The 14,001-nt window shown below is 38.2% G+C and overlaps 1 long non-coding RNA gene across 2 annotated transcripts; it reads left to right on the top strand.

The window, feature by feature from the left end:
• The first annotated feature begins 1,317 nt into the window (after nt 1–1,317).
• On the top strand, nt 1,318–12,597 carry LOC121527508. 2 transcript variants are annotated; one of them, XR_005993418.1, is made up of 3 exons: nt 1,318–1,393; nt 2,657–2,812; nt 12,563–12,597. It is a non-coding gene; the product is annotated as an uncharacterized LOC121527508 (long non-coding RNA). The 2 variants fall into 2 exon arrangements; XR_005993419.1 differs by having other exon boundaries at nt 12,501–12,584.
• Nucleotides 12,598–14,001: the final 1,404 nt, after the last annotated feature.

Genomic DNA, 14,001 nt, shown 5'->3' with positions numbered 1-14,001 from the left:
GAAATAAGAAATCCTTTTATTCCTCTGAAATTCCATCATTCAGGAGTAAAAATAATTGCACACAAAAAACTGTCGGCAAATTTTGCCATTTTCAATGTTTGCAGAGAGGCATTGTGGGAGATAATGACCGTGTTTGTACTTGTAGGATATATCAGTGACTGTAGGCCAGTGGAATAAATAATTTCAACTTAAACTACTTTGGATGTTTGCTATGGATGTCAGAGTCTGGTGTGTATGTGCATTGAGAAATTAGTGTGTGTGGGTGTGAAATCTGTGCTGGAAAAAATTTATTGATGAAAACCAGGAAAAATTGAATTTTATATCTCATAGCCATGGTATAAAGAGCGAGAATTTGATTATGTTAGGAAAGCATCCTGGACTTGTGCCTTTAAAGTTGTAGTTTTTAGGGGTTTTCCATCTTATTCACTCATTTCTTATATGATTGATGTGATTGAAAATGGCCTCTTTGTATTCCTACATTATTGAGCATTCAAGGTATGTGCACATGCACCTGCACGTGCATGTGTGTGTGCACGTGCAGGTGCATGTGTGTGTAACAAGAGGTATGTGGTCTGTATAATCAACAGTTCTTACAACATTTTCTTTGATTTATCTCTTTGAAGTGAAAAGATAAAAGGTGATTAAAAATCCCCTTTCATCGACATGACCTTTGCAACCATGTCTGCATCACAGATAAAAGTTTTGGAACCAAGAAGCAGCCAATCCCTGCAGCGCAGAGTGTAAACAATACAACCATGTGCATCCACCTGTCTATGCAGGTGCACCTGCTTAAAAATGGCATTACAAAAATAAACTGGCATTTATAGGGTTAGTATCATGAATTCACATTTTTTGCAATGATGAGGACTGGAGTTAAGGACAAAAAAATTTTTTTTTTTTTCATGTTTGAATTTTTTTGGTAAATATATCAAAGGTCTTCAAAGGGGTAAGTGCAGTTTTTTTTTTGTTTTGTTTTTTTGTAATTGCCCAACTGCTGCTAATCATTGACATATACCAGACTGATAATCCCTGCACAATAAAAAAACATAGAAAACAGTTCATTTTTTGTGTTAAAAAAAAAAAAGTTGGAAAGGGCTACACAGGAAAATTCATTTTTCTAGAGTTAAAAAATATTTTACTCAAAAATAGTAAATTTTACTCTTTTTTGGGGTGTTATTCTAACCAGGCACTGCCATAGTTGGAGTTAAAAAGTGAGGAAATTCTGCTGGAGTCAAATTTTAGCCACGCCCACTTGAAATTCAGCTGCCATCCCTTGTGGGTACTCATGGCTGAAGCTCGTTAGACGTCCCAGCTGCAGCCAATCACTGGCAATCAAGAGCTCCTCACCTGGTAATGAACTATCAGACACCTGTGTACTACAGCTTCTGATCAGGTAAACTGGCTCTTCTTCAACCTTTGATAATGGAGGGATTTTTCAGGGTGTTTTTTGCCTTTGCTAACTCCATTCAGTCCTCTTTGTCCTTGTCTTGTCTCTCTGCCAGTTCTTCAGCCAGTACATTCACCATTGTTTGCACTATTGTTGTTATATAAAAAAAAACAAATACTCTTTTAACCTTACTACCTCATCTTGTGCTCTGCTCCTGTGTCCTTGTCATTTGTTAATCACAATTGTTAAATTAAAATTAGAACATTAAGTCTAATACCTAAATATAGACTAAAACATCATCTGTTTCATGAATTATCGACTTAGGGTAAAATGTAGCTCTAAAGAGAAACATCCATCTATGTAGAGTAAGACACAGGTATGCATAAAGCATTACCCCTTCCTATATGGACAAGAAATAGTTCTATAATGAGTGGGAAACATTTATATAAGGACAGAAAAACAGATACAATATGGAAAAACTCTGAGGGATTAAACACAACGCTGCTGAGTAAGAAAACCTCTGTAAGATATAAACTGTGTTCTGTATTGCTCTGTATTGAGTACAATTGCTGTAGGGATGTTTTTATTTTGGTCATCATGGAGTAAATAATCATCATTTAGAGTTAAATAAAAAATACTTTCAGGGTAAAAACAACCCTGTAAGTATTGAAGTATTGTTCTGTAAGCAGAATGAATTTTACTCCAAATAGACTGGGACCAAATGTTCTATTTTCAGAGTAAAATTGTATTCAATTAGAGTAAAAGTTACTCTGATAAATGGGGGGGGGGGGGGGGGTGAAAAGCCGGAAGAGGAGAGGGACAAGAGAAACAACAGAACAACAAATGAATGACAGTTTCATGCTAGTTGTGGCCGAAAACGTATCTCCAATTTTGTAGGAAATTTATGTAACTTAAATAATGTTAGAAGTATATAATAATAATAATGACAATAATAAATGTTGCTTGTGCAAAAACATAGGCTGTAATGTTGATATGGTGAGAAATATGTATTGCTTGGCAGTAGCTTTGTGTATGGATCATGGCGCAGGTAGGGTATGTGAAAATTTGAGTCTTTGGTTAGGTCATCAATTCAGTTTAAAGAGATTTATAAACATTAGCATAAGGGAAAAAAAAAATCTCTTGCATTGTTCTTTCCTTCTTGGAGGGCACTATCCGGCTAATCCAGGGCCAGGTCCCTGATGTAACAGGGTAAGAACCACAGCCCAGACATCCCTCAGCAAAAACCTTCACTCTCTCTTCCTCTTGCAGAGGCGTTCCCAAACCAGATGAGATGTGTAATCCCTGCAGCCAGCTCTGGGTCTGGGTCACCTCCTGGTTGAACGTGTCCTGAAAACCCTCTGGAGGGTGGTGCCCTGTAGGCATCCTAATCACCACCTCAGCTGGCCTTGGAAAGACAAGGACAAGGTTAGTGAAAGAAAAGAAGTCATGTGCTCCTGTTGTAGCTGATTTTCAGACATCGATGTGACACTGTGATGTGGAATCATGCAGCTGTCCTTCATCACATCCTGCCCTGACAATCATGATAATTTGCTGGAGTTAAGAGAGTCTACCTGTCTTTTCTCTAAAAGTTAGAGCATACCTGCAGACTGATTATTGTCTCATCAGTACAACCCTGACGCCTCTGAGCCTTCAGAACAAAGTTCAAACCTTCAAACCTCCTTCATCAAGAGTGTTTAGGAGCTCTTCGTAGGTTAACATGCATAACAAAAAGTAGGCTACCTCCAAGGGGATTACCGTCCAAAATGTAGAAAATGGGTCCACAACAGCAGCCTCTCCAGACTGAGGCAGAGAGATTACCAAAGTTATACCACGGAATCAGGTAATTTTACTCCTCTTTAACTTTATCTTCTACTTGGTGATGAAAAAAATCTGAGGAAGTGAGCAGAAGCTATAAAAATAAATCATTTTCCTATGTATGAAATTGTCAAAATTACTAACACAAGATACTAATGCCCTACGAAAAGGCAAAGTACTCAGTGATGAAATCCCTAAACACAGTTAAGCTCTTAATATTGGCCCCCACAAATCAACCGTGCAGGCCAATGGGCATCAGGAAGCGAGGACTCGGCCAGGGATGCCAAGTGGGAACCACCCTTTGCCAGTGTTTTGTTCAGTTTGTCCCACAGCACTTTTGGAGGGCTAAACATTGCTCTCCAGGATCCCACAGCCCCCCCCCCCTACTCTGGATGGTTGTGCAATGGCATATGAGTACAACTGGTCTGCATATGTTATTGGTGGTAGTTTTTCTTTGATTGGTTGATCAAATAGTACGGTTGACTGGCGACCAATCCGGGGTGTACGCCGCCTCTCATCCAATGATAGCTGGGATAGGATCCAGCACCCCATGACCCAAGATAAGCAGTGTAGAAAATGGATGGATGGTTTATGGGAAAATATGCAAAATATCAACAGCACTAGTTTAAACATTGTCATAGATTTGAGACTCTGGACGGTCAAACGTTGCACACATGAAACCTTGGTTTAAGTGACATATATCCCAATATATAGAATATACATTATACCTGAGGCCGTGGACCTTACAGACCCCGTAAAGTGCAAATGACTACATATTTGGGTTTGTTGTATGACAGGTCACTGTGCTATAAATCCCCTGGTCAAATTTCAATCAAATATAACATCTCTAAGCTCAAAAAATTAAGCTTCAAAATCATGAGAAGTTAGGCTGTAAAATCTGCTGCAGGATGGTGTGGGCGTGTATGTTGAATGAGATGAGGCCACGCCCACTCAGGAGAAATAGGATACATAAAAATGTTAGTATCTGAATGGAGGAAAGCACTCACGCTATTAGCCGGCCTCTTGACCATTTGTTGACCTCAACAAAAGAGACAAATCTTTATATTGTAGTGTTAGAGGGGCGAGGTCATTCCCTACTGTGGGCTCATCACATCATGAGTCTACATATTTGCCCCGCCCACATGAAACCAAGCCAGGAAAGAGGTGAAAAACTTTCTAACAGTCCAAATCCAGAATTCAGTCACATGTAGATCTCAGTGTTTTCAGATGTTTACAGCAACCATATTCTAACAAATCTAGTGTGTTAAGACCAAAACTTTGGATTTCACTTTACAGGGTCTTTAATCACCTTCAGTAATCCTCTGGATTAAAACAAGGACTATCAAATGATATGTGTTTTTTCAATCACAATTAATCCCTCAATCAGGGGAATGAAACATGACTAATCCCACATGTGCAAGTTTAAAATTCATTTCCAGGGGTTTTGAACCATTCAGTGTCTTGATTTGGGGATCAACTGAGTTTGAATAAACACCTTCTTTACTCTTGACTTTTAGATTTATTATTCAAATGAGTGCTGCACTTCTGTGGTCTGAAACCATGGCTTAGAGCAGTGGTTTCAACCTTTTCAGACCGCAACCCCCAAAATAAAGGTGTCAGAGACCAGGGACCCCCACTGTACCTGAAGGTGGTTGAACACAGCCATGCACAATCAAGAACAGTCATGTGAAGACAAGGCTGCCCACTAGGGGGGGGAAATGGAAGAGCTTTCTGGGGCCCAGCCAAACGGGGGGCCAGCAAAATCATGGTCCATTGTAGAGTTAAGCTGTGATATTTTATATTTAATATGGATTATAACCTCTCTTATCAAAGAAACAAATTTTAATTCATTTGTGTAGTAAATAGCCCTCTTTTAAAATGTAAATCCTTTAGTTGAAAACAGAATTTAAATAAATTTAAAATAGCTAAAATGGGTCAATAATGGCAAAAAATGGTGGGAAAGGTGGTGAAATTGGATTTTAAAAGTAGTAGAAATGGGTAAGAAATGCAAAAAATAACACACAAGTGGCAAATTGACCAAAAAAAAAAAAAAAAAAAAAAAAAAAAAAAAAAAAATGGGTTCAAGTGGTAAAAATGGGTGGAAATTTGGTGGAAAGGGATGAAAATTGATATAAACTGGCAAAAAAAGGTTAGCTGAGGCAGAAAAAAGTCAGAAACTGGCAAAAAATGGCATATCAAATTGTGAAATGTGGCTTAAAAAGCAGTAAAAAGGCTAAGTAGTGGCAATAATATATAAACAGAGCCAACAATAGGCAGAGAGTTGCAAGATTCGGTTTAGACGTGGCAAAAACAGGAAGAAAGAAAGTGGTGGAAAGGGTTTAAAAATCAACAAAAAAATGGGTTTTAAGTTGGCAAGATGTGTAAAAATTGATAAAATTTGTGGGAAAACATGATGAAAACAGGTTAAAATTTGGCAAAACTGGTGTAACGTGGCAACAGTGTCATTTAAAAAAAATATTCTTAGTGTTTTTAAGGCATCTGGAGACCCAATCTCAGTGTCTCGCGACCCCAAATGGGGTCCCGACCCCAAGGTTGAGAACCCCTGACTTAGAGTAGTGGTTCTTTTCAACTGGTCAATCCTCAGAACCCCTCGCTACCTTTATGATGACAAATTGTGACCCAATCAAAAAATAGACAAATAAATAACTAAGCCAATCAAATTTACAAATTAAAAAAATGATGCAGTTTTGACCTGAGTCAGCAAAACACATCTCCTGAAGAGATATATTTCATGTCATACTTCTGTGACACTTTGCTTAACTGCCAGCATAAAACATGACTTTAAACTACATGCAATAAAATAAATTAACAACTTCTGGTAGATTGAGAATAAAAGTTTTAGCATAACCATTATTATCTAAATCAGTGTGGCCTGAAACCATGACTTAGAAGTAGGAGACACTTTCAAAGTGCTCATTCTGTCAAACACAGTGTGTAATGCTAATCACATTAAGTGATATGCAGGAGTGCATGTACAAAATGACTCACTGAAGTCCAATGATCCCCAGTTAATGTGACAGCATTACAGAGTGTAAAGAGTCCATGGGCAACGTTAATGCTACAGTGAAGTGAAGATTGATCTTGCACTACAACCATTCTTACTTCCCTAAATTAAACCCCAGCCTCATTAAAGCTCCACTTATGGTCCATGTGTGTATCCTCAATCTAATCTCATGGCACAGTGATCTTTCCTTATGCACAGTATGCCTTCAAGTGGGAAGTTTTTGCTGCTCTTGTTTTAACTCATGACTAGTAACAGTAACAGCTTAACACACTCACCTGCCACTTCATTAGGTACTCCTGTTCAATTGCTTTTAACACAAATAGCTTATCAGCCAATCACGCGGCGGCAGTTCAATGCATTTAGGCATGTAGACGTGGCCAAGACGACTTGCCGAAGTTCAAAGTGAGCATCAGGATGAGGAAGAAAGGAGATTTAAGGGACTTTGAACATGGCATGGTTGTTGGTGCCAGACAGGCTGGTCTGAGTATTTCAGAAAATGCTTTTCTACTGGGATTTTTACACATAACCATCTCTAGGGTTTATAGAGAACGGTCTGAAAAAGGGAAAATATCCAGTTAGCAGCAGTTGTGTGGGAAGAATACCTTGTTGATATCAGGGGTCAGAGGAGAAGACTGGTTTGAGATGATAGAAAGAATACCATCTCTGAACTCACAACATGTCAAATCTTGAAGCAGATGGGCTACAGCAGCAGAAGACCAAACCAGGTGCTACTCCTGTCAGCTAAGAACAGGAAACTGAGAATACAATTGACGCAGGCTCACTAAAATTGGACAGTTAAAGATTGTTAAAAGTTTCCTGGTCTGATGAGTCTCGATTTCAGCTGTGACATTCAGATGGTAGGGTCAAAATTTGGAGTAAACAACATAAAAGCATGAATCCAAAGTGCCTTGTATCACTAGTTCAGGATGATGGTGGTGTAATGGTGTGGGGGATATTTCCTTGGCACACTTTGGGCCCCTTTGAACTAATTGAGCATCGTTTAAATGCCACAGCTTACCTGAGTATTGCTGCTGACCATGTCTATCCCTTTATGACCACAGTGTACCCAACTTCTAATGGCTAATCCAGTAGGATAATGCAGCAGGTCACATAGCTCAAATCATCTCAAACTGGTTTCTTGAACATGCCAGTGAGTTCATTGTACTCCAATGGCCTCCACAGTCACCAGATCCCAATCAGATAAAGCACCTTTGGGATGTGGAGAAACTGGTGATTCTCATCCTGGATGTGCAGCTGATAAATCTGCAGCAACTGAGTGATGCTATCATGTCAATATGGACCAACACCTTGTTGAAACTATGCCACGAAGAATTAAGGCAGTTCTGAAGGTAAAAGGCAGTCCAACCCAGGGCCAGTAATGTGTACCTAATAAATTGGCCGTGGAGTGTAGCTCAGCAGGAGAGAAATGAAACTTTTAAACCCGGCTCTAAAGCCTTCTCTTTTTTGAACCATTGAGACAGACTGTAAGCCAGTGGTTTTCAAACTTTTGCTTGCCCAAGGCACACCTGAGGTCAAGCCAAATCTCAAGGCACACCAATTTCATACTGATGCTAAATAGACTCTTTAAAAGATGTTACAGTCAAGGCTGCCCATAAGGAGGGATAAAGGGAAGAGCTTTCTGAGTCCCAGCCAGCTGGGGGATCATGAAAGTCAGCATAATCATAGTCCATTGTTAAGTTAAGCTGTGATGACCAATAAATTTAACCCCAACAAAAAACACTCTTATCAAAGCAATAAAATGTACATTTCATTTATTTGTGCTTTGGTATGATAAAGCTGAATACCTAAACCCTTTAAACATTTGGCTAAAATGGGTGAAAAAGTGCCGAAAAGCAGGGGTGTCAAACTTTATATACGATTTTATGTCAGCAAGAAGTGCAATTATAGTCTTTATAAGTACTGTAGCATATTTAACTCCAAGTCCTGTCAATTGTTAAAAAATTCTCTCATAATGATAAAGCGCATTCTTTATAATTGAACATTTAATCCTAATCTGGACACAGCCTGTCCAATGACATGAGGGGGTCAGCATTTTTAGGCTTGGTGCATCAAATTTATACATGGAGAGGGCCCCATTCATGACGCATGCACAGAAGTCAGGGGGATTCAGAGAGAACGGACACGCAGAAGAACGACTGTTGGGGTTCAGACATGTGCTTGAAAGTCAAGTTTTCACTCAGCAGGTGAGGGTTTGTTGCAGTTTGAGCAGTAATAGCACAGCAGTCTGGAATAAATCTCTGAAGGATCCTCCACTCTCTCATTCATCTCCTCTCTGGACTCTGAACTGATCCCAGGCCAGGTGAAATAAGGATCAGATCAGATTTTGTGGGTCTGACAAACGTTACAAATCTGAAAGAAAATTGCCATAAGAAACAAGGACAGCATATTTATGCCTAACCTGTTTAGATTACTTGCAAGAAGCTGTCTAAAGTAGCTAATACACCCTTGTGTGTGTGTGTGTGTGTTTATATGCATTTCTCTGGGTACTCAGCTGAGACTTTTGGCATTGTTCTACCCCTGTTGAGGGTCAAGTCCTGTCCATACTTGATGTTTACTGCAAAGGAAAAGAGAGGCAGCTCTCAAAAGCAATATTCTTGCAATTTGGACTAACACTGTCTTGCTTTTAGATTACATCGATGTGAAATCTAGTGAATGATTTAGTTTGCGAGGCATCCTGTAGACCTGACTTGTCTGGCTAATCAGTCCATCTCAATGTGATATAATTTATCTCAAAACACCAGCAGGGATTCAAGTGTGGCAGGTATTAGAAGAGTCGTACGTATTAGTGCGCCTGCCTCCAGGTCAGAGTGTGGATTTAATTGTAGTCAAAGATAAGTTCCACTGGAGACATTTCTAAGGGGCTCTGTTTACATAATTGGTTTACATAATTTTGTTTGCATTATTATATAATGAAGGCATTAGAGAGGAAAGAGAGTGAGTTTAGGTGCTGTTCCACAGTAATGAGGCTGCATGTTGAGCAGGGGAACAAATGAAATACAGTTATTACAAAACAAGTGTGGAAATTTTAAGTTATTCTTTAAATGCAGGCATTAAATACCCAAAGGCATGGCTACGGTTTAACAGAGTCTCAGCCAGGATGAAAAATGAAACAGAAAAATGCCATCTGCGCCTAAAGAGGGGCAAGTTTTCAGCCCAGAGAAAGGAATAATCAACAGCTATGGGATATAAATTTTTGTTCCAGCAAATGGCTTGGCAACATGAGCATGTGATCTGCAGTACTTAAATAAAGCCACAGTATATTTATGGACTTTAAACACTGGCTCTTCTGCCTTTTATTTTGATTCAAGCACCATATGGACTGCTGTGTAGTTTTAATTTATTTATAAATCACCATTTCAGCTTCAACTGCCTCTTCATTTTTTAAGCTATACCTAAAGGGTAAAGACAGAGATATAATGCATGTGTAGGTGTCTGAGATGGAGAGGGTTTACAGTCATTAGAGTAAAAGCAACTGAACTTTATATTTCATATATACCAGGGGTGTCAAACTCAGTCACAGCAGGGGCCAGATTCTGGATTCAGGTCTAACATGAGGGCCTAACAGGGTCACCATTTTAACCAGAAACCGTCCACCTCATTTGACCAGTAATTAAATATGACAAAAACAAACAAACTTAGCACTGATGACAAATGATTTTGACATTTTAAAAGATAAAAAGATAAGTTTAAAGTCACAAAATCTGACAAAAGTACATTTATTAGTGGAAAAAGGTCAAAACTTGAATTTGGAATTAAAAGTAATGTTTTTTTAAGGCAAATATATTACAAAGAAAAACAACATCATGAGTTTAAAAGGTCAAAATATGAAATAAAATGTGTAATCATTAAATTATTCAAAATTTTAAATTGTGAGTCTAAAAGGTCAAACTATGGGATTATGAAAACAAAGTTTGGAGTTGAAAATGTGAGATAAATTACAGAATAATTGGTTAAAATGGTCAAAATATGACTTAAAATTTTGAATTATGAATCTTGAAGCTCAAATTATAGGAAAAGTCAAAATTATGGGTTGAAATGCTCAAAGCATGAAATAAAAAGTCAAAATCCTAAGTTTACGTCCTAATTGTGAGATGCAAAATTGAAAATAAGAAATTTTAAAAAATAATAATTTCCTTTCCCACATTCTTGACTTCTTATTACTCCTTACATTTTCAGATTTTTTGACTTAACAAGGTTATCTTAAATCATCAAGGATACATTTACATTTTTATATTTGAGGAAATCTGCAGACCTCATACTGATGGGCCAGTTCTAACAGAAATATGACATCATCCTGTGGGGCCGGATTTAACTGTTCCACTGGCCGGATTTGGTCCCCGGGCCTTGAGTTTGACACCCCTGCTCTAACAGCTGATGACTTGAAAATTATAATGCCTGTCATTTGCTTTGACTATAAAGGAAAATCAGAGAAAGATAACTTTTGCATAATAGTTTGGAATGTGGTGTAAAGTTACAAGGGCATAGCTAGGGGTTTTGGGCCCTCAGAAAGAATATTACACCACCCCCCCTTAACTGGCTAGCCCAGCAACAAATGTTGCATCATTGTTTACAGATATACATGCATTTTAATGCATTTTTGGAGCATAATTTCACCATTTGTGAGCAATATTTTTACATTGGTTAAATTGAATTTACTTGCATTATTTCGCAACACTGGACAATAACATTTGGACATTTTTTAGGGAGGAACAGAGGCCCCCCCAGTGTTTATTTTACTCTATTTGATCTATTTTGTCGCTTTTGATTTAATAATGACACTAATTACTGAGAAAAAAAATAGATAAAAACACACTTTTCGTTGCAGACTCCTTAAGGGCCCCTTCCTACTGTGGGCCCAGGTAATCAGTACGCCCCTGTAAAGTTATAATGATTACTTTAATCTTTCAGTTTGCTCACAGAATTGGATGCGGATGTAGCCCCTTCCTCAGCACCTCTTGGATTATTCCCAGTTGGTCTCCCTTGAGTTTCTTTTGGAATGAGATGGTAAAACACATCTTGAGGAACATTGAAAATGAATTTTAAGAGGAAATTGGAGGTTGTCAAGATGTAGTAACCATCTGCTGTTTATCAATGACAGACCTCTCCAGCCTTGATAGTTTACCAAAGAGAGACCATTTTGGAAAATGACAAGTTAAACTGGCCACTTTGGAGAGATATAGAGATAAATTGGTGAAATTTGCAGTACATCAGCTTTAAAATATTAAAAAATATCCTTAATACTTTGAGCATTTTGAAAGAAACAAACAACAGACACTTTGAGTGAATGCAAATCTACTGAGTGACGTTTTCACAAGAGTATGTACATTATGAGAAGATGCTGCTGTTTTTTAACACGTCTTCAGCCCTTAAAATGAGGGATGACAAAAGTGAACGGACATTAAATTCATGTTTTATTCCTTCCACTTTGATTCCCTTTTATTTTCAATCAGTGCAGCTATTTTTCCATTCAGGGAGGAAGATCTCACAACACAGTATTGGATGCCAGATAAATCAACCAATGCACAACTTGTGCTTTGGCTGAGGTGTATAAGCCAGTGGGAAATACACCCTCAAAACAAAGCAATTTCAGCAAGATCATATACCTGCTGCCAATTCCCCTGCTCTGAATCTATTCAAGATGAATTGTTTTTGTTTGCTCAGTTTGACATGTTTTATAAGCGGATATAGTTTCTCCGAAAGCAAGAGAGGATGAATTTCCTTGGTTGCCTCACCACCACCAACTCCTGTTCCAGCCTTTCATCAAATGCCCATGCTTGTCAAACCCTTTGAGATGTTTTCCTGTTGAATTGGCTGTTCGGCTCAAATGTTTTGACCAACATTTTAGCTGGCCGGTAATTTCCCGTGATCACATCGTTGACTGTGTACTGTTTAACTGGAGGTAAAAGAAACTAGCTGAAAACCCTCAGGCTCCCAGGATTACACCTCAGATTTCTGTCTCGCTGTTGATACTGAATTTAAATAACCCGACATGCCAGATGGATTTGTTTCACACGTCCATCTGGAAAACCTTCAATACTAAGTGTTTGGAAAAGGAAAGATGATTTGAAAAGAACACAGAGTGTGATTGGGTAAATCAGAGCAACAAAACACATGATGTAGCAGCAACCTAGGAATAACACGAACCATGGTGACTATAGACATATCAGTACACGACCTTTGTCGTTTTTGAAAAGAAACAACTCACTACTGTTCTTTCTTCTTCTTTTAATGAAGAAATGTAATCAATTTCAGATAAAACTTATGACTCCGCCAAGCCAGAAGAGTCCTGATTGGTCCTGTCACTTTCTTACCAGGCTCAAACGGTTCAGACGGGAGCTTTGCAAGATGGATTCGCCAGTGAGAAACAGGGAAACAGGCATATCCAGCTGCTTTGCAAGGTTAGAATTTAAACACATTGTACAAGACTTAAAATGTGCTTTCCAGCCTTTCTGGCTGCATCAGATAGGGTGCATGTTGCTGCGGGACAGCTGCAGTGCATGCCTGCTTTAGCTTGCACCTTGCAGGTGCATGTGTGCTGCATGTTGGCTGTGTCTCGCTGCTGTCACAGTCTTTTCTTTCTTCATAACTTTTACATACATGATTCTCTTTCAAGTGACTTATTTCACTGTATAACTTAGCCAGGAAAAGACTGATTGGTTTATGCTTTTCAAAATAAAAGCCTGGCTTAGTATTTATGGGGAGAAACTCACCTTGTTGTACAGAATGCAAATGTAAACATACATTGTTAACCCTTCCCGTGACATATTCTACCAGTGTGGTGACAGAAAACTCTGGTAATTGTTGAAAGTTGGAGAACCACTTTATTAGACTTATTTGGGCTCGGGGCCTTTACCAGGGTTATCAAGAAACACATGTCCAACAGTCTGCCGATGTGGACATGCATACAACTTAAGGCTGGAAAAGAAAGTGGTAGAAATAAAAAACAGCTGGAGGAGCATTTTGAAACTAATTAGGTTAATTAACAACAGGCCAGTAAAATGGCTGGGTATAAAAGGAGCTTTTTAGAGAAGCAGAGTCTCTCAGAATTGAAGATGGGCAGAGGCTGATGGCCTAATGCAGGGGTGTCAAACTCAATCACAGGAGGGGCTGGATTCTGGATTCAGGTCTAACATGAGGGCCTAAAAGGGTGACCTTTTAAACCAGAAACTGTCAACCTCATTTGACCAGTAATTAATTATGAAAAAAACAAAAACTTACCACTGATGACAAATGATTTTGGCATTTAAAAAGTTAATAAGATAATTTTAAAGTGTCATGATCTGAGAAAAGTAAATTCATTAGTTCAAAATTTCAAAACATGAAATTGCAATAGAAAAATAATGTTTTTCAGTGGCGCATATATATTAGAGAGAAAGTCAAAATCATGAGTTGAAAAGGTCAAAATATGAAATAAAATGTGTAATCCTGAAATTTTTCAGAATTTTAAATTCTAAATCTAAAAGGTCCAACTATGGGATTATGAAGACAAAGTTTGGAGATTAAAATATGAGATGAAATACAAAGTAATTGGTTAAAAGGTCAAAATATGAATCTTAAAGCTCAAAATTTTATAGGAGAAGTCAAAAATATGGGTTGAAATGCCCAAATTACGAAATAAAAAGAAAAATCCTAAGTTTGAATCCTAATTGTGTGATGCAAAATTGAAAATCTGAAATAAAAGAAAATAATAATAATACCTTTCCCCACATTCCTGACTTCTTATTACTCCTTACATTTTCAGATTTAATGACTT

Source organism: Cheilinus undulatus, linkage group 19 (assembly GCF_018320785.1).
Source record: "Cheilinus undulatus linkage group 19, ASM1832078v1, whole genome shotgun sequence".
Classification (NCBI taxonomy): Eukaryota; Metazoa; Chordata; class Actinopteri; order Labriformes; family Labridae; genus Cheilinus; species Cheilinus undulatus.
The sequence above is the reverse complement of the archived record's forward strand: the minus strand, read 5'-3'. Positions and strand labels throughout refer to the sequence as shown.